Source organism: Amblyomma americanum, chromosome 4 (assembly GCF_052857255.1).
Source record: "Amblyomma americanum isolate KBUSLIRL-KWMA chromosome 4, ASM5285725v1, whole genome shotgun sequence".
Lineage (NCBI taxonomy): Eukaryota > Metazoa > Arthropoda > Arachnida > Ixodida > Ixodidae > Amblyomma > Amblyomma americanum.
Window position 1 is genome coordinate 218,302,788 of NC_135500.1, and position 20,108 is coordinate 218,322,895.

Here is a 20,108-nt window from a genome sequence, read left to right on the forward strand (position 1 = left end):
TTGGTGCTATTTCGTTTCGTATATATGTTTCCTGATAAAAATGTTTTCACATATTCTGTGGTGACATTCCACATTGTGAATCGCTGCCTGTCGGCTCTGCCCTTCAAGCCCAGTGCGGCTTTGGTAAGCGTATTATGTATTCGTGGTGATGTTACTCTCATTTTAATAAAGTACTATTATTATTTTCAGTGTTATTTAATTAGGCTGAACTTCCTCTTTCCAGTGATGTATTACAGGTGTACATTCTTATGTTTACTACTAATTATGCTAACTACTATACTGTGACGTCATCATGGTTAACCACACCATCTAGTACACGCCTATATACTATCTTAGTCTAGCGATCCAGCGGAGCTCGGCGCAGCGACCACCGGATTGTAGACGCAGATCCGGTTGTTATAGGCGCAGTTGCTAACCGCCGGCAACACGCAGCGAGACTTTGTTTCGGACCAGCGTAGTAGAGGTTTTGCTCTAAAATAGTACATATGACTTGCTCCATCCAGCAACATGCATTTGATCGCGTCGTCTTAGTGTTCCTCAGCATATTTTTAAACTCTGGTTCCTCCTATAGATATGTTTATTTGCGAAGAAGGCACTATGAACCAGAAGTTATTACTTAATAAGTCCGACATACGCTTAAATACATAACAAAGGTTTATTGGCGGGTGTTTATGGCGGTTGGTTTTGGGGGAAAAGAAATGGCGCAGTATCTGTCTCATATATCGGCGGACGCCTGAACCGCGCCGTAAGGCAAGGGATAAAAAGGGGAGTGAAAGAAGAAAGGAAGAAAGAGGTGCCGTAGTGGAGGGTTTATGGTGCAAAACGCACTTTTCTGCAGCTACTGGACGTCTCGGGCGCTTTTGACAACGTTCACCGCGCACCAGTTCTCGCGGCGCTTGAAGGGGCCGGTGTGAGCGGGCGCCTTTTGCGATACGTTCACGACTTCCTGAGCGGGCGCACCACGCGCCTACGAGTACGGTGTAAGCTCTCAGAGCCTCGCCCGGTGGACTTGGGCGTGCCGCAGGGCTCTGTCTTATCACCATTTCTGTTTAATGTGGCCAAGCCGGTAGTGCCGGCCTCCCTCCCCACGAACGGCCGACACCATGTGTACACGTCCATATACGCAGACGACATATAGCTCTGTGGCGCAGGGGACCACCGGGCAAGGCGCTCCGCATGCGGAGGTGCCTTCAGGGAACTCTGACCGCAATCGAAGCCAGCTTGCGCGGCCTTGGTCTGTCGCTGAGCGAGGACAAATCGGTGGCCATGGCCTGCGTTTCGCGCTCGAGCGCGCACCTTGCGCCACTGTCACTGGACGGGACTCCGATTCCTTGGCGTGAATCGGTGCGGTACCTTGGCCTGGACGTCGACTGGCGCCTTCCCTTCCGCCCCGCGACGACCAAGGCCTGTCTGCAGATGAAGGGGATCACCGCCGCCGTGCACAAGCTCACCGCTCGAGGCCAGGGCATCTCCCAGCAAGCCGCTCTGCGGCTGTACAATGCCGCAGCTTTGGGGGCGGTGCTCCATGCGTTGCCGCTCGTCTCGGTGCGCAAGCCGCGCTGGAAGAAGCTAGAGCTCCAGCACCGCAAGTCCCTGTGCGTGTACCTAGGCCTGTCCAAAAACTCGCAGTCCGCCGCTACGTTGGCCGAGGCAGGAGAGGGGCCACTTGAGCTTCAAGCAGCGCGCAGGGCACGGAATCACATCGACCGGCTTCACCGCGCACTGGACGGCGGCTCGCTGCTGCAGCGTATGCGCTCGCACCCGCGCTCACGAATGGGCGCGGCGCTGCTCGAGTATGAGTAATTGACTCAAGGCCGACCCCCCTACGGCTTCTGCGCGCCCTGGCCTGCTGCCTCGGAGGTGCAGCGAGAGATCGTCGGCACCCCTCTGTGCTGTGCAGCAGCTGGCCAGAGCCGTCATATACGAGGAGCTCCAGGACCATCTCCTCGTGTATACAGCGACGACTCAGTGGCCCGCGACAGCTGCTCCCTTGCAGCGGCGGCTACCATCCCGCCCTGCGGCTGCACAGCCAGCGACACGCAACCTTCCTGGGCTCCTCCACAACGGCGGAGTTGATGGGGATCCGGCTCGGGCTGGACCTACTGCTCACCCTCTGCCCTCCGCCGCCCAGGAGTGCTCTGCTGTGCGACTCTTGCGCCTCCCTCAGCCGCCTGCAATACAACGGCCGCGGTACCCCACTAGGCGGGACATTCGCTCGCACATCGAGCGTCTCGCGCAGAGAGGATGCGCCGTGCGTGCACAGTGGGTGCCCGGTCACTGCGGCATCGCCGGCAACGAAGAACCTGACGAACTCGCGTCCGCCGCACATCAACTACCTCACGGCGATCTGCGCCTTGCGCTGGAGGACGTGCGTGCGGTCATCCAGGACTATCTCCGAAAGCAGCACCCCGACCCACGCATCGCAGGAGGTGAGCGCATCGACAGCATCACCGGCTGTCGCGCACTTACGCGGTCGCAACGTGCAATGATCCTCCGCGTGCGCATTGGCTGCGTGTGGCCCGGGGAACGACGGGAGCGTCACGGAATCGCGACGAGTGATGTGTGTGACGGATGCGGTGCAGTGGAAACACTAGAGCCCCTGCTCCTTCACTGTGCCGCGTTCGCCGATGCTCGCCGCGATATGCTTGCGGCCTATAGGGCGCTGGGCATACTACCAGACTCCCTCAAGACGCTATTGTCCGCAGGGCAGTGCGCGCACCAGTGAGCGAACCTCGGTGAGCCTCTGTGCGTTCCTCGAACAGACGGGCTTGACGTCCCATCTGTTCTCCGCAAGGTAGTTACACGCAGTGACCGAACGTTCCGCGAGTACTACTTTGTACGATTAACAACTGGACGCCCCACTCCAGTTTTAGTCAACATAATGCTGTGCGCGTGTGTTTTTATTGCTCCATCATGAGCTAATCACGCGCACAACCTGGACATATTTCTCATTGTGTAAATAGTTTGTGCATATTACCTCTCCCCTTATCCTCTCTTCCTGTCCCCTCACCTCTTTCATTTCATTTCTCCATTCTGCCTGCTATGCTTTATTTCCGCTGCCCCAGCTCAGGTGCTTCAGTATCGATGGTAGATGCCGGGGCAAGCAAAAATCTTTTCCTTCCTTTTTATTATTATTTTAATAAAACCACTTACTACTACTACTGTAACTTTTGTGTTTTATTTAACTTCGACGTATTAAGTTTCATCAGCTGTAACATTTTTATAAGTAATAGACACCTTGGGTAGCAAGATGGTCATTTCAAAATTTCCGAGAGGTAGTCGATGTTTTGTTTTGTAAAACGTCAAAATAGTATAATTTTTACATTTTATTTAAATTCTAAAAATATTTATACCGTCCAAAAATGCATGATCGGAATCATATCGAAAGCCAGAGTCTGTGAAAATGCCAATAAAGTATTTGTGGCATGTTTCTTTTTTAAATGTGGATTTTTTAATCGAATATTGAGCAGTGCCTAGCCTCACGGCTTTTCGAAACGTTTTCAAACTGAACTCTACTCGAGAATAATTTTTTTAAGCAAAAATATTTAAGGCTTAGATTACGAACGTTGCGATAAGTTTCCATGAATATATTTTCAACAAATCGGAGCTGGTCGAGCGCAACGTGTGAGACGTCATGGAATGACTCGCAAGGAAAAAGGAGAAAAAGAAATATAAAGAAAGGAAAAAGGAGCCAAGAAGACACAAGCGAAGCAAAGGAGAGAATAACGGCCTGAGGGGCGAGTTGGTGCATGATGAAATGAACGGCTGCGCAAATCAGGACCCAGACAAGAAAGAGACACCACATGCGCAAAGGAGAAAAGAATGGGAAGAGAAAGAACAAGAGGAAATAAGAGAAAGAAAACTGGGGGAAAATGAAAGAAAAAGAAAAGGAGAACGAAGGCGAGAAATACATGGACCTCACAGCTGTGGCCGAATGTTGTAACTAAACCGTAGCCTCAACTAACCACTGTTTATTAGTTTCTTTCTCTCTAAATTTATTCAAGGCGCGCATATATGCGTGGCCGACGTCAATGCAGGCGTGCCTCAGAAGGAAGCGCCTGCCCGTTCCAGATGGTTAACTGCGCACGTGTCCTCGCTATACTGTTGCTAGACATGAGTGGCTAGAGGAAGGGCTCCGGCCTGCAGATGTGACACGAGCGATGTTGAGCAATCCTCGCAGCTGGAGACGGGTATGTATACGTAGTCCCACCAACAGGAAAGCACACCGTCCCTTTCATCCTTGAGATGAGCAGGGGTAGAAGAGAAAGTCCTGCCAAGTTTCGCTTGTTGATTTACCAGTATTTGCTGTTACCACGCGGTCAGGTTAGGGTACGTAAATATTCCTTGTTTGTGGAAAAGTAATTCAGCGCTAATTTTTTTCAAACGAGCACAACGACAGACATGACAGGACGGACATGAAAGACATGACTAAAACTAAGAATATTGAAACGCACGCTCTTTACATTGATTTAGAACGAAGGCAGTGAGCGCATGCGCATTAATTACCACAGCGAAAATTAAGGTGAGCAGACAGCATAATATCGCGCATTTTCAAGTAATCTGAATTCTTTTGCTCGTAAGGAGACTGAAATGGCCGGTGCTGATGCACGTGTCGCCTCCCCTTGATAAAAAATTCTTTAACCTCTCTTCATTGCTAGTAAGAATATTGTTTGGCTCAAATTTATCATTGTCACCATAGCGATGCGTCTTCTAACGATCTTGCATGTTCCCTGGAACGTTCGCCGACACCACGGCCAGTTTGTCCGACATATATTCTTTGCCACAGAAAGGGAGGATCTCGTAAACTCCACCCATGTCGCTCTGGACGTACGGCTTTGCGCGTTTCTTTCCACAGGGGGAAGTCGCAGGGCCATAACTGCTGACCCTGGGGCACACCTTGGACAGTTTACATGGCGCAGATAAGGCCATAGAGATGCCGTACTTGTCGCCAACCCTTTCGAGATTATAGGACACTATATATGAATGCATGAGATTACGACTGTAGTTTGGCGTTCTCAAGCTCTTGTCTCCGCGTTTTTTTTTATATATTCCCTGGATTTTCTGCAACAGTGCCTCGGTCACAACTGCCAACACATGGTCAGGGAGCCCTGCTTTGCGCAGTCTGGTGGCCGCGTCACCCAGAACGCTCGCCTGCATCATGTGAGGGCATGACTTGAGGAGTGCGGATTCCAGAGAGAGGGTCGCAATAGCCCTCTTGACACTATTTGGCTGAGCCGAATCAGAGGGCAAAAAATCTTTCTTGGCTCTAGGCAGCTAGCACCAGCGAGCACGCTTTTTTCCAAAGCTTGGTGTTGAGGTCTAAAATTCTTGAGCTCTGAAAAGTTGACTTCCCCATGCGTTGAGTAATTTGTAGTGAGGGAGTAAATGCTGATTGACATCCACAAAAGCGCAGCCTTGCTGCGACAGAGCTGATGGTGGCAAGCTGTGAACAGGAGTTTCCGGCCTCCTTGATTTTGTAGGCGGCGAGCTTGAAGAGGCCCCTAGTCGAGGCAAGGGCCAGGATCATCTGGACGTTCGCCGGAAACCACTGTAGGAAGAGCTGTGGCAGAAGAGTGTCGTCCACCGTGTGGGGTCGTGCGCCGAACAGCTGTGTCATGCGACGAAACAGTTGGCTTGGGCGGCGGTCACCAAGCTCGTTTACTGATAAAAACTGCCGATTCCTTAGGGGCCCGGCGGTGCAGTGCGCTCAAGGAGCGCCGCCTTGAGCCGGTCAGAGGGATCCGCCGGGGTGTTCAAGCACAACCTGTCCAGGATGTCGGCTATCTCTTCAGCCACGGAGGATGGTAGCGAGGAGGCGACGTCTGAGTACCGCGCAGCTGGAGATGTTATCCTGGGCAGGTCAAAGTGTGCCTCGATCCGGGGGAACCGTAGTGCTGGGTTGCTCTCCCAGTAGGGCGGCAGGCGCGCAGCAAAAGCTGAGAGGGGTTCCGTTGCCTGGCCCGACAGAGTCGGGACCGAGTTGCGTTCCGCGGGAGCTAACGTAGTCAGCGGGTCCTGCAAGGTGATGTTTCATGGCTGTTCCTGCTCCCACCAAGGGCCACAGGGATCACGTCCGCGTCACTAGCTTTAGAGCGCTGGTGGAAACGGGACCCGTACCCAGGAGTTCGTTGGACTTCAGAGCAGGTTTTATACTAATCTTATCGAGCCGACGTGGAGCCCAAGATATCTCCCATTGATGGATGGATGGGAAACTTTATTTCGTAAAAAGCGCGTTTAGATAGTTTCGTGCTATATGACCATCTGTACTTGACTGGCGTAGACCTATGCGGCCTCGATCCTCCACGGCCCAGAGCTAGACGGCCGGGTCTGATCTGGCCAACACGGCCTCCCACTGCTCAAGAGAAGGATATGCAGTAGACCACATGATATGAGATGTCGCCGGGTCCCTACACCATGCACCTACACTCCGGCTTCAACTCTTGTGGATACATATTGCTGTACTTATAAGTACTAAGAAAGATCTCGTCTGGACTCTTCTCCAAATGCACTCCTGCCCCTTGACCAATGCCTAATCCGGCGGCGGGGAAACCCTCCGGCTCAACTTTTGGTGATTTGTTATGTCATCGAAGGACACTAGCCCCTCTCTCGTAAACTCCCCCGGAGCAGCCAACCCACCTGGTCGGTTGACGAAACTTCGAGCTTATATCGGCATGAGCCGCCTCGTTCCCCGGGTTCCTGGAGTGCGCCGACACCCGTAGCACCTCAACCTGTCTCATCCCTCCACGTCCGACTCGGCTCAAGAGCCGAGCTACCGCAGTCAATATCCTTCTCCTCGAGAAATCGCGGATGGCCGAGGTTTCGAGTCGGTTGAATTTAATACCAGCCTTTGCGCTAGCTATAGCTAAAGCGATGGTCATCTCCTCCGCTGTCTCGGAGGACCTAGTTCTGACCGTACCGGCAGCGATCGAGCGCCCCGAGCGTCCACCACCGTTATCGAAAGTGCTGCCCTGTCTCCATACTCAGCAGCGTCCATGTAGGCCACTCCTTCGTATCTCCCATACTTGGCGTAAAGTGCTTTGGCCCTCGCCTTTCTTCTTTCTCCATGATGCGCCAGGTGCATGTTTTTCGGGCGAGGTTTGATGTATACCCACCGTCAAAAGTATACAGCCCAAGGGGTTTGCTTGCGAGGTCTTCAGCGGGTCTGGTTATCCATACTCAGCGACCGTAATCTCTCGAACGATAAATGCTTCGAGTCCTCAGTCCTCCCAAGTTTTGTACTGCTAGATGTTCTATACGGAGCCTCGCAAAATAGCTTAGAAACGAAACCTTTAGGCTGTACAACCCCTTGCGCACCGCCTTCAATAGCTGTGTTTTCCTATATCTCCCCCCCCCCCCCCCCCCCGAGCTTCCACACCCCTAAGCCGATCTTCTCCAGAATGTTTCTCCCGACCCCTCCGAGAGCCTACTCATCTGCATCGTTAAGTGCGCCTCCTTTAATTCCTCCAAGGTGTTGTGCACCCCCCGACCAATTAAACGTTCGTCTCGTGTATCACCGTCTTCCTCGCGCATTCCACTGCGAAGAGCTGGCGCTGCTACACCACTCATTACTCTGCTTAGGTATCTGCGCTGACTGCCCTGATTGGAGACTCTGAAAACAGGTCTCGTCTTGGTGTTCTAAAAGATCGGCAAATCGAGAAAAAAATAATAACCGCAGAAAGCCGCGACATTGAGCTGGTGCATCGACTGGGCACTTTCCAGCAAGGAAAACTACGGTCAGTAATAGTAAAACTCGCCCGCTTTAAGGATAAAGAACACGTTTTGTGGTTGAGTAGTCAGCTTAAAGGGACACTGAGGAGAAATTGAAGTTGGCTTGTATCGATAGAATAGCAGCTCCTGATCACAAAAACGCCACTCTTACTGAAAACAAAGCTCTTGTAATGTAGAAAATAGCAAGAACCAAAATACAGGTGTCGCCGCAACAGGCCAATCTCGCAAGTACAAGCGTTATGACTTCCTAGGACAAGAGGCGCCACCTTGGAGGAATTTTCCTTACTTCATGGAATTCACGAATCTCTGAGGCTGGCAAAGGAAGGTTGCGCACCGCACCGCTAGCCGTCAGAAATCACAGAGTGAGTTTACGTCACGTATCACGTCACTCAGTTCTGTGACATCATAAGAGTTCTCCGTGTCGTCATAAGAGTTCTCGAGTTTGAATCAGAGCGGCGGAAAAAACTTTCTCAACTTCGTATCCAAATTTCTTTGAAATAAATGCATCTTTCGCGCCCGGACAAGCGGCAACAAAGCCATGAAATGCCGAAGTATCAGATTTTGCTAACAAAAAAAAATGATAGAGTTCTCCTCAGTGTCCCTGTGGGGTTTTTTTCACCCGGCACTCGATTCGCTCATAAGCGCTTTGTCGAATTTTCTATAGACAAAAAAAAATCAGTCTTCGCACACTTCGTTACCATCTCAAGAAGTATGTTTGCGTCTTCGACCACTCTGCTGAGACAGTCGTAGAGCGAGAATCGCTGAAAACCACCGCCAGTGTGTTACGTTGCAACGTACGTAACACATCGCAACGTATCGTTATTCCATGGAACACAGAAGGACGCTCGCGAAGGAAGTAACTCAACTGTGCCGATCAGCCGGCTAATATAGCATGACCAGTAAAGGGTGAGGGGGAAGAAGGATCGAGGGAATGCGTTTGGAGTCGTGCGCTTTGAGCGTCTGCCAAAGTGATAAGGTGTCAAGTTCACAACATTTGTCTTAATGATAACGTCGCTGCATTGGCATCTTTTTGCGCGTGGAACGTCGCAATGTCTGCGGCGCATCGATGCGGTTTCTGCCTGCTTCTGCTGTGGACAGCCCATTTCTGCTTGCACCGCTGACGAATTAGCCGGTGATGTAGCCGCTGGCTGAGGGGTACCTGCTCGAGAGACCGCGCGCTTCACTCCTATACGTGTGCTACCGGCGTCGACATATCCGCTTGCGCAGCGTCGTCTTCGGTTGGGTCCTGCTTACGTAGGGGAGTGGTGCGTTGAAACCTTGTCGACATGCCGCCTGACCGGTCCGGCTGGTGTCTGTATGATAACCATTCGTGATCCTCCTGTAGACCCATTTTTCACCCGCGCCAACGTTAACAGCGGGGACGAGCTCAGCGAACCCAGGACGGGAGCCAATCTCAAACGACGGCCAAGACTGCGCCGCTGGATACAACCGCTTCGGTCATGGCGCATCACCAGCTTCCCGAGCACGACGACCAGAGCGACAACTGGAGGGCATATCTTACGAAAGTTGAAGCCTACTTCGAAGCAACCGGAATCCATGACTCAGTGAAGAGGGCGCTGCTCATTTCTGCACTGAGCACACGTACGGTACAAGTGCTTTCAGGGAAAGTCGCGCCGAAGAAGCCAGATGCGCTGAAGCAGGAAGAAGTAATCGAATTCCTAAGTGCGTAATTTGACCCGAAACTCCACGAAATAACGGACAGTTTCCGCTTTTTCAACCGGCGCCCGTTTGAAGGCGAGCCGATTCACAAAGTTATTGTTGAAATTCGCCAAATAGCGGACGGCTGCAACTTCGGAGCATGCTCGATAGAACGCTTCGCGGCAAGATAGTTTGCGGCGTAAGATCAAGTGCCTTGCAAAAGCAGCTGTTGGCGAGAACAGACCTCACCCTGCAGGAGGCCGAAGTGATAGCACTCAGCTGTGAGGCAGCAGAAAAGGGTGACAACGCGATTTCTTCGGACTTGCGACAGCCGCGATGAAGATAAGCGCGCGGCGACCGAGCTTCGACGAGCCAGTAAGTGTAGACGGTGCGGAAGCACAAAGCCTGTAGCGGGCCTGCTGGGGCGAAAGCTCGGTGTTATTGCTGCGGCAGGTACGGTACGGTCGCCTTGCAAAAAAGCCTCTTCGTGACGTGAGCAGGGAACGGCAGAAACCCCATGCTCCAACTCCCCCAAGGCACTACCAAGCTAGAAGAAACCTTGGAAGACGCAGCCGACAGCATGCACTTTGGGACTTTAGTTGCATCTCGGAAATCTCTGTTGGAACCTCCGCTTCGCCGAACATTCACGTGGTGTGACAGCGATATAGAGATGATCGTCGACACTGGTTCGGCTGTGTGTGTTGTGCCTAGGCAACTTTTTGAGCAGCACAAGAAACAGTGGCCATCATTGCCGCCGTGCCACATCAAAGTTTCCTGTTACCTAGGGACCTTGCCAGTATTGGGGCACTTGGATATGCCTGTTTCGTGCAGCGGAACTGTTGCCGAAGGCTCATTAATTGCTCTCGACTGCTCAGGGCCAAGCCTCTGCAAACGCTGCTTGATAACAAAGCTGGACAACACAGGGTCGCCAGTCCTCAACGTCGGGGCGATGTCGGAGTGGAGCTCGGGGAAGAGCGGCGCATCTGCTGTGGACGACATGATCTCGGACTTCCAAGACGTCTTCAGCATTGAATTGGGCCTGATAGACGGACCGCCAGTGTATCTGCAGCTCAAAGAAGGAGGCACACCAAAATTCTGTAAGGCCCGTTCTCTTCCATTTGCTTGGCGCGTAAGGTGGCCAAAGAGATTGAAAGGCTTGAAACCATCCGAGTGCTGTCCCCGGTAACACACTCAGAGTGGGTACTGAAAAAAGATGGCACTGTTTTAATCTGCGCAGATTTCTAAGTAACCCTAAACCTAGCATGCGAGCTGGAACACTACTCGCTACATATTATTGATGACATTTATTCGTCTTTGAATGGTGACGAGCAATTCAGCACGCTTGACCTGTGCGACGGCTATAATCAGGTGTCCCTCTCGATGACCAGTCTAATAAACTGTGCGTTATAAATACGCACTGCTGGTTGTTCTGCTGCAATCGCTTGCCCTTTGGCATAGCTTCCGCGCCCGCTGTTTTCCAGCGGAAGATAGACACTGTATGCAAGGCCTATAAGGCGCCAAGGCTTACCTCGGCGATATTCTGGTATCGAAAAGACACGGCGGCGCGGATACATTAAGGCTTGTGCTCCAGCGTTTCAGAGAGGACGGGGTTAAACTCAGAGTGGACAAATGTAAATTTCCCCCGGCATCGTTTCCTACTTAGCTCACCGACTTGGCCGTGAGGGTTTAGACCCGACGGCGCAGCATATCGGTGGTGGTGAAAAACATTTATAAGCAATTAAATTTTTACAGAAGGGTGATTGGGGTAGGACCCTATTGGCCCTTTCCCCTCACAGTACTATAGGTGGAGCCCCTATTCCGGGGCTCCACTGGCAAGCAACGCCGCCCGCGTCCGTTGAACCAAGGCCTTTTGGCTCTTCAGGTCTTGACAGCCGAGCAGGGCCGCCTCCCAGTCCTCTCTGGTGGGGTTGGGGTTGGGGGGGGGGATAGATGGGTTAGATTGACACGCCCAAACCATGTGGAAGGTGTCAGACACCTCCCCATGTACGCTCTCAGTCCGCAAAATGTGCAGGAGCTGCGCGCATTTTTGGGTATGTTTACATTCTACGCAAAGTTCGTGCCGAACTTATCAACCGTCCTTGCGCCTTTGTACGAGCTCCTAGAGAAGAACACAGGGTGGGTGTGGGAACACGAGCAGGAGGCAGCATTTCTGCAAGCTACAGAAGGCCTTCGTCTGGCAGGGGTACTTGCCCATTTCAATCCGGCTGCAGCCCTGAAGCTGGAGTGCGACGCATCGCAACGCGGGATTGGCGCCGTGCTATTCCACACGTATGGTTAAGTGAACAAGCCCACATAGGCTTCCGTTCACGTGAATGTCTCTTAATAAGCCCAAGTGTATGCCCCTTAATAAAACTAAATTTGTTTTAATTTCTTTCCCTCGTCACCTGAAGTTTACATCTTTCATTTAAAAATGTACATCCACCATTTAAAAGACCGAAAACTACCACAATGCTTCTGCTGCTGCTGATAGGAAGGAAGAAAAGGAAAGTGCACGGGCCTGCCTACTGGCTCAAGCCGAACCACGCTCACTGCCGCGTGCTGAAAGTAGGAGAATTAAAGGATAGGAGAGCAAAGATACAAAGAAAAGGCGCGCGCTATTATGCCCCGGGCCGATCCCGGAGGCAGTGCAATACCGGGCCGACCCGTGCCAGAGTGCTTCAAGCCAAGCACTCCGCCATATTCCAAAAATAAGTTTAATATCTTGGGTCCAAGGACCCGCAGCAGATATTAAATCAGGTATAAGATATCATGGTGGATTGGTACGTTTTAATGGCGAGAGGCCTACCGCAATTGTACCACAATTGCCACCGACCTGTTTTAATACCTTGGAGTCCACCCCTGTGACAATTTCTTGCTGCCTTGCCCTGTAAATCAGATGACAAATTCCGCTAATCGAGACGTTTAGTACTCGCTTCGTACCCGTCTGACACCTTTAAGATCACCTGCTTACAAAACCCTTGCGCGGCCAGGGTTTGTAAATTATCAGCGCTATCTTTGACCCCTACTATATAGCTTAACCTTACAAAGAGCCTTGAATCTCTTCAAAATCGGGCTACTTACCTCACTCAGTTAGATAGTACTCCACAAACTCGGCGTACAAATCTCAGCTGCACTCTTCAACTCCTGCCTCTCGCCATCGAATTCCGTGCCTTCACCACCAGCTTATTCAGCTATGGTGAAGCGGACATCTCGCAAAAGGCATCACACTATGACTCCAGCACGTACCCGCGCTATTACGTCTAAGAAATTAGTGTGCATCGTTATCATAGACAGGACTGGTCTTCCCAGAAATGAATATCAATCGACGAACCCGTCCGATTCAAGGCTGTCATTAAAGAAGCCGACTCATATTTACCACCGCTCTCATTCCTTTACCTAATGTCTGACGTTGCAAATAAGGCGCAAAATAAGTAATAAAAAGCTGCCGGTTTTCGCCCCGGTAAAGCCTACTGACGCAGAAATGCAGTGTGGAGACAACTTGCACAAGACTGCCGAGAAACGCGAATGAATGAATGAATGAACTATTTATTGAGAGAGTAAGGCCTGATGTTGGGGGCTCGGATTGTTAGAGAAGAGGGGAACGTTAGCTGAGTAAGCTTGCGGTATGGTGCGAAGGACGCGAAACTCAGCGAAAGCAAGCAATAACGTTGTCAGTGTTTTTCTTTACATCTATTCCTCTTCCTTAATCCCTTCCTTCGCAGCCATGGTACAGTGTACTAGAACCATGGTACTCTTTAGAGGCGTTTCCAAGCGCTCGGCGGCGTCTTACGACTGCGCGTCCCAACCGATGATAATGATTGTTACGAAGAACATAAAAAACGGCTGCTTTTCCCGCGCTCAGAAAGTACATTAGGCGGAGGCCAAGAACACATCTCTTCCTTAATGAACAACGCTTCTACTTAGAATGAGAGTATCGGCATAACTTGGTCGTTAAGAAAGTATTCGGCACCTGTCAAAACAGTAGATTGTTAAGCAGTCGTATTACCAACTTCATGCAGCGAAAATCGATAGAAAACATAGTTCCCGGGTTCGAACCCGGCCGCGGCGGCCGCGTTTCTATGGAGGCGAAACGCAAAAGGCATCCGTGTGCTGTGCGATGTGGTAGAAATTATTCCGGTGCCCTCCACTACGGCACCTCTTCCTTTTTTTCTTTCACTCCCTCATTTATTCCTTCCCTTGCGGCGCGGTTCGGGTGTCCACCGGGATAGACAGTTAACGTGCCATTTTTGTTCCCTCGAAAACCAATTTATGGTGGTAACTTCAGTGCCATTTTGTATCATTTCGGAAAGCGGTATTTTCGAATCTTTGATACTGAAACCGTCCAGTACTGTTGTCAGCATCGGAGTCCTTTTTTTTTTTAGAGATAGATTTTAAAATTGACGCTGGCATCGAGGCACCCTAGCGGCCGCAGACTCAAGGCAAGGATGAGAGTTCGAACGCGAACGCGGAAAGTGCGAGGTGGAAAATTGGTTTTGTAGCGATAGCTACATTACGGTAGCATTTCGAGCCTTCAGCGTGGCGGCGCCGTGGCTGGTCACGTGGTTGGTCACGTGTTGCGTTGTTGGTCACGTCGTTAGTCCCGTGGTGCGGAGCAGCTGCCGCCGGGGGAACCGAGTGGGGGTTGGGGAGTGAATTATAATCCACGCCAAGGGACGAAGATGAAGAAGGAACGCCCTGCGAACGCCCAGCGGTAAAAGACTGACTTTGCATTTCGACTGAGCGAGTTCCACTCGGCCAGCTGTAGCTGTCGCGTCACTACAGGTTTAACCAGAGCTAAACCACAGCCATTTTTTTTGGTGGGGGAGGGTAAGGAAATGGCGCAGTATCTGTCTCACATATCGGCGGACACCTGAACCGCGCCCTAACGGAAGTGATAGAGGAGGGAGTGGAAGAAGAAAGGAAGAGTAGCTGTAGTGGAGGGCTTCGGAATAATTTCGACCACCTGGAGATATTTAACGTGCACTGACAACGCACAACACACGGGCGTCTTTGCGTTTCACCTCCATCGAAACGCCGCCGCGGTCGGGTTCGAACCCGGAAACTCCGGATCAGTAGCCGAGCCATGTGGAGGCCAAGAATGCATTTCTGCATAAAAAGAATCCAGCCTATCCATGATTTCTGGACGAGACTTCGTGTTTGCAAGAATGCGTTGTGTGCCGCGATTCACACACGCGTGCTTTATTCCTTTGATTGGCTGCAGACTCAGACACCCAGGCGCCTTCCGAACACGTGTCCTCTGACATTGGCTGTCTCTGCCGCTCTATATCGCCCCCCTCCCCCTCTTCAATCTACTACTTGTGTGTTACATCTGCATTTGGTTTCATTTCATTACTTCAAAGGCCCGAAGAGGAGTATTACAACAGGAGTGGGTACAAACTTATATGACGGCTAAGCGTTAACACGGCGAAAGTTGACTAGTAACAGTTTATGCGAATGTGGGTGAGCAAATGATGGCAGCAGTGATGCTGGAATAGTACCTTCGTGTGGGCCAGTCGGTGGGACATCATGGAGAGGTGAGGCGCCAAGCTCCGGAATAATTTCGACCACCTGGGGATCTTTAACGTGCACTGACATCGCACAGCACACGGGCGCCTATGCGTTTTTATGGAGGAAAAACGCTAAGGCGCCCGTGTGCTGTGCGATGTCAGTGCACGTTAAAGATCCCCAGGTGGTCGAAATTATTCCGGAGCCCTCCACTACGGCACCCCTTTCTTCCTTTCTTCTTTCACTCCCTCCCTTATCCCTTCCCTTACGGCGCGGTTCAGGTGTCCAACGATATATGAGACAGATACTGCGCCATTTCCTTTCCCAAAAACCAATTATTATTATTAGGAAACAAGGACGATGCAGAGACACAAAGGAAGCAGGACAAGTGCAGCGCTCGTCCTGTTTCCTTTGTCTCTCTGTCGTCCTTGCCCCGCCGCGGTGGCTCAGTGGTTAGGGCGCTCGACTACTGATCCGGAGTTCCCGGGTTCGAACCCGACCGCGGCGGCTGCGTTTTTATGGAGGAAAAACGCTAAGGCGCCCGTGTGCTGTGCGATGTCAGTGCACGTTAAAGATCCCCAGGTGGTCGAAATTATGCCGGAGCCCTCCACTACGGCACCTATTCTACCTTTCTTCTTTCGCTCCCTCCTTATCCCTTCCCTTACGGCGCGGTTCAGGTGTCCAAAGATATATGAGACAGATACTGCGCCATTTCCTTTCCCCAAAAAACCAATTATTATTATTACTGTCGTCCTTGTTTCCTTTGTTCTACAGCTCTCCATGATAATGGAATATGTCATTCCAGTCTGCACAAGGCATAGATTATTGAAAACCTATCTTGTAATCTATATTCCGTTTGCTCAGTTCGGAGGTCGTGGGTTCGGATCCCATCGGTGGCATACGGCTGCTTTCTCTTCTATCTTGTGGTCAATCATTTTTCAGCCATAAAGATTATTGCATTGATTTCCGTTTGGTTAATACCACAAGTTAAAAAATGAGGAAATAAAGCTTGAAAATTCCCTTATATGCTCCCTCTTGGTTTCGGTGACTGTCGGATTTTTTAAAATGTACGTCATAACGAGGTGCTCATTTACTTTCCGTTGTCTGCTCAAGACGCATGGTTTTTTTATTTTTCCACTGTCCATTGAGGCACAGCCCTTATCGAAAGCACGTGTTTGCTTCTGTACGATGCTATGTGACTCGTAATACAGCGTTCTAAATCTGTAGAAGGTTAGAGCAACTCTCGTCCCCATCCTGCCAGAAGTTGCGGCTTATGCGGATGATACAACGGCTTGACTACATGACTGAGAAGCAAACCCTTGGACTCTTTACCTTTTAAACAGAGGCTCCTTTAAGCGACTTGGCGTTTAGAGAATGCAAGGCTAAAAATAAAAACGCACCTTGATTGTCCAACCGGCGACTGCGCCCGCATAAAGAGAAAAAGGAAGATGTGCGCAGAAATAAAATTTTCCCCAAAATACGTGCTTGTACAGGTACAGGTAAAAGTGAGTACAGGCGAATAGCCTCCCGATTCTTGTCCGATCTTTTGATAGGCTTACAACAACAACAACTAAACTTTGGCAGTGGCATCGTAGCCGCGCGGTTGACGAAAGGTGGCCATCTCAGTTCGTGTTACGTTTTGAGACTGTACAAAACCCGAGAAAAAGCTTATAACTTAGCCGTGTCGTCCCGTATTTGATTTCTGACGACATTTAGCTCTGCATACATAATCTGTTTTACTTCACCAAACTAGTACTATGCTTGCTAAAGGTTAGTAAAACCCGCTAGACCTCTTGTCGACACGTCTTGCTTTTTCTGAGGTAAGAGAAATGCCCATAAAGGCGCCATCGGTTCTAGCGAAGTCCACTCTCACCGCGGGCGGCAGCACCTTCATCTGGGTGACTTGCTGCAGAGGGTGGCCACAAGATCTTTCATCGGCACTGGAATGGCTCCTCTTTACGAGTCACTGGCAACGTGTTTCCCGCGGGATCCACGCACGGAGGGATGGGTCCTTGGGGGTAACAAGCAGTTCCTCACGGTGCTGCTGTGCGCCTACGTCTACGTGGCCACGATAGGCGGACCTCGCTTCATGAAACGTCGCAAACCTTTCGACAACATCAAGCCACCCATCATGCTCTACGACGCTTCCATGACGGCCCTGAACTGCTACTTCGTGGTGGCCTTCCTGTCCAGGACACACTTGGGAGGTGGTTACAGCCTCCTCTGTCAGGGCATCGACTTTGGTGCACGTGACGATATGACCTTGAGTCTGCTTTCCCTCGCCTGGTGGTACCTGTGGGTGAGAATCGCCGACTTCCTGGACACCATCTCCTTCGTCTTGCGCAAGGAGGACTCGCACGTGTCCTTTCTGCACGTGGTCCACCACGTGCTGGTCGTCTTCGAAGGTTGGTTCGGCCTCGCCTGAGGAGCGGACGGCCACGTCATGTTCAACATCGTCCTGAACAGCCTGGTGCACGTGATAATGTACTCCTACTACTTTTTATCTCTGCTGGGACCTTCAGTGCAGAAGTACTTCTGGTGGAAGCGCTACATAACCCGGATCCAGATGGCTCAGTTCGTCGTAATGACCTTTCAAATGGTTCTTCCACTGCTCATTGATTGCGGTTACCCGGAAACGCATATTTTTGTGTGGATTTCTATCGCCTTCCTCTTTCTTGTGTTTCGTGTTTTATAATATCCACAACAGTCTCGAACAACATACAATCGGTTCCGCCTGGCTACTATCATTCGAAACGAATCTGGTCGCATATTGCGTCACAAAGTGATAAAACCGCGTGCTCCTGGCGCAGTGCTGCAGTGGCTAAGGATGTGCTACTACCCTACGACGGTAGGTGCTCCCAGCGGTGGGCCTTGTGTGGCCCAGGTTACTCTTCCCGTGCGACCAATCATTAATGTAACTGCCACCTGCCACGGTGGGCTGTTTTCTAACTAGCCAGTGGGCAGGTTGTGTTGATGCCACAAGCTCACGTGATCTAGGTGGTCCAGCTACTTCCTGCGTTGCTCTCTGGGGACAACCTGCCGAGCTATGCCCATGATTTTTTCGTCACAACTCTGAGCTGACATCGGATTTTCTGGTAAACGGGGCCTTTAACGCTATCGCGTTAAAAGAGTGTCAGAAAAGGGAAAGCGCAGGTGTCGGTAGAATCCGACCTTCAACGGCAATTCAGTGATCTTGAGTTCCGCAGCAGGCGACTGAACTTAGAGGCCCACGGAATCCCTACTGGGGAGGGTGAGAACTTGGTATCCTCTTTAAGTGAAGTCTCTTTTCTCCAACTACCTCAGCTTGCAGAGGCTGACATTGCGTCCGAACTTCAGCTGCCCCCTACGCAGGGCAACATTCCAGGAATTATCCGCTTCAGAAAGCAAGAGACACATGGCTTAAGGAAAAGGACGCCCTTGGGGACAACACCTCGCGAATTTCCTTTCAAGAAAACGCGACTCTGTATAACAGGAAGTCTCTGCGGTCTGCGAAAGAAGTAGCAAAATACGAAGGTTAGAAGTTTTCTTGGTATGTCAACGGCAATGCGCTCGTTCGAAAGACCGAGGGAACTCATGCAGTTCATATTAAGGATAAGGGTGAGCTCGACAAGTACAATTCGTTGAAATAACTGATGGATGCTTGATTAAATGGAGTTTTACTTGCTTAATGATGTAGATGAAATTGCAGCAGCATTTCCTATAGTGTGCCTAAAATGTATTTACCTAAATACGTGATCTGTGAGAAACAGTGTCGTGCTTGGAGTAGTTGTTTGCCGGATTTTCTTTTCAGTTTTCGTTTTTTATGCTAATCGAAACATGAGGCACTAATGAAAGTGATGTTTTCTAGGCTGCGTTTATGACTTATTTTTCTAGGTTGCCTAATTAAAGACATTATTATTAGGTTGCCTAATTATACCGCGTACTATTTAAACAGGTCACACTCTTGAGGGGGCCGAGTAGCGTTGCTGATTGCGGCTATTGTGCAGTGTCAAATCTTCGATTCTTATACTGCAGTTTCGCCATACTATGAAATGTTGTCACTGTGCACTGATAAGCATGTATATACCGTGTTATCGACCACCGACTGGTGATATGTCTGCCTTTTTCTTGCCTTTCTTGCATTTGTGGTTCGAAATCTTAACTGCAAATCTTCACTAGCTGGTGTAGACTTCAATATTGACATGAACACCAATAGTCATTCACCGAATGCTTTCAATATGGTTGTATTATCCAACGGTTTTTCCAACTTAATATGCCTGTCAACTCTGGATTGATCACTAATTCCTTGCAATCATACATTAAATCTGGTGTCGTATCGAGTTCTATCAGTGATCATTTGCCGGTGTTTCTTGCGCAGAAATAAGCGCGTTACGGAGGAAAAAGTTCCCACCGGCGCTGTACAAATTATTTACAGACAACTCTGCAATCATTTCGTGACACCCTCTTGCTACTAGAATGGGACGTGATCGCTTAACTTACGGATGCCACTGAGGCTTACAATAGGTTCATTGATGTTCTGACCCTACTATACCACTAAAACTATCCTTCCAGGGCACGTAGAAAAAGTAAAAAGAATACAAGAAACCATGAATCACATCTGAATTACGCAATCAGATGAAAATGAGAGACAATAAATACCAACATTTCCTTCACGCGCGATCAGCTGATAGCCTTGTCGCATTTAAAAAGCATCGCATTAAGTGATCAAAGTAGTTGCGACCTGCATGCGCTGCATATTACTCTTCTTTCCTGGACATTGAATGCCGTCAACTTAGTCTACTATGGTAGAGGTCATACTCTCTTAAATCATGGCCATTTGCTTCAGCCTTTAACTAAATTACAAATCAATGGCAGAATTATCAGGTACTGAACTAGTTGACGCATTTAACTTTTTTTTCACAAATAAAGCTACTACTCGTGCTACGCGTCATCTTATGCTTGTAAATATGTGTGCACTCATAATGACAACACGATATACATTCAGCCCATCACACTGGATGAAGTTGTGTCAGTTATAAAGCCTTAATCAACAACAGCAGTTGTGACATTGACGGTTTTCAAAATGCCCAATTCAACATGAAATTGTTGCCCTAATATACGTCAATATTTTTATCAAGTGCTTAGAGTCGGCAATTTTTCCAGCGAAAATGCAGTCTGCAAAAGTTCTCGTTCTGTATTAAGAAGGAGCTCGTAATTATCTGAAAAATTGCAGGCCG

The 20,108-nt window shown here is 50.1% G+C and overlaps 1 long non-coding RNA gene and 2 pseudogenes across 1 annotated transcript in view; 2 read left to right on the top strand and 1 right to left on the bottom strand.

The window, feature by feature from the left end:
- The first annotated feature begins 4,042 nt into the window (after positions 1 to 4,042).
- The window catches only part of LOC144129363 (uncharacterized), a 34,790-nt gene continuing 18,724 nt past the window's right edge, over positions 4,043 to 20,108 (top strand). The window contains exon 1 of the long non-coding RNA XR_013313912.1: positions 4,043 to 4,190. This is a non-coding gene — a long non-coding RNA (uncharacterized LOC144129363). The remainder of the gene's footprint in view (positions 4,191 to 20,108) is intronic.
- LOC144130708 (U2 spliceosomal RNA) lies at positions 12,008 to 12,155 on the bottom strand (annotated as a pseudogene).
- On the top strand, positions 16,838 to 17,587 carry LOC144127705 (very long chain fatty acid elongase AAEL008004 pseudogene; annotated as a pseudogene).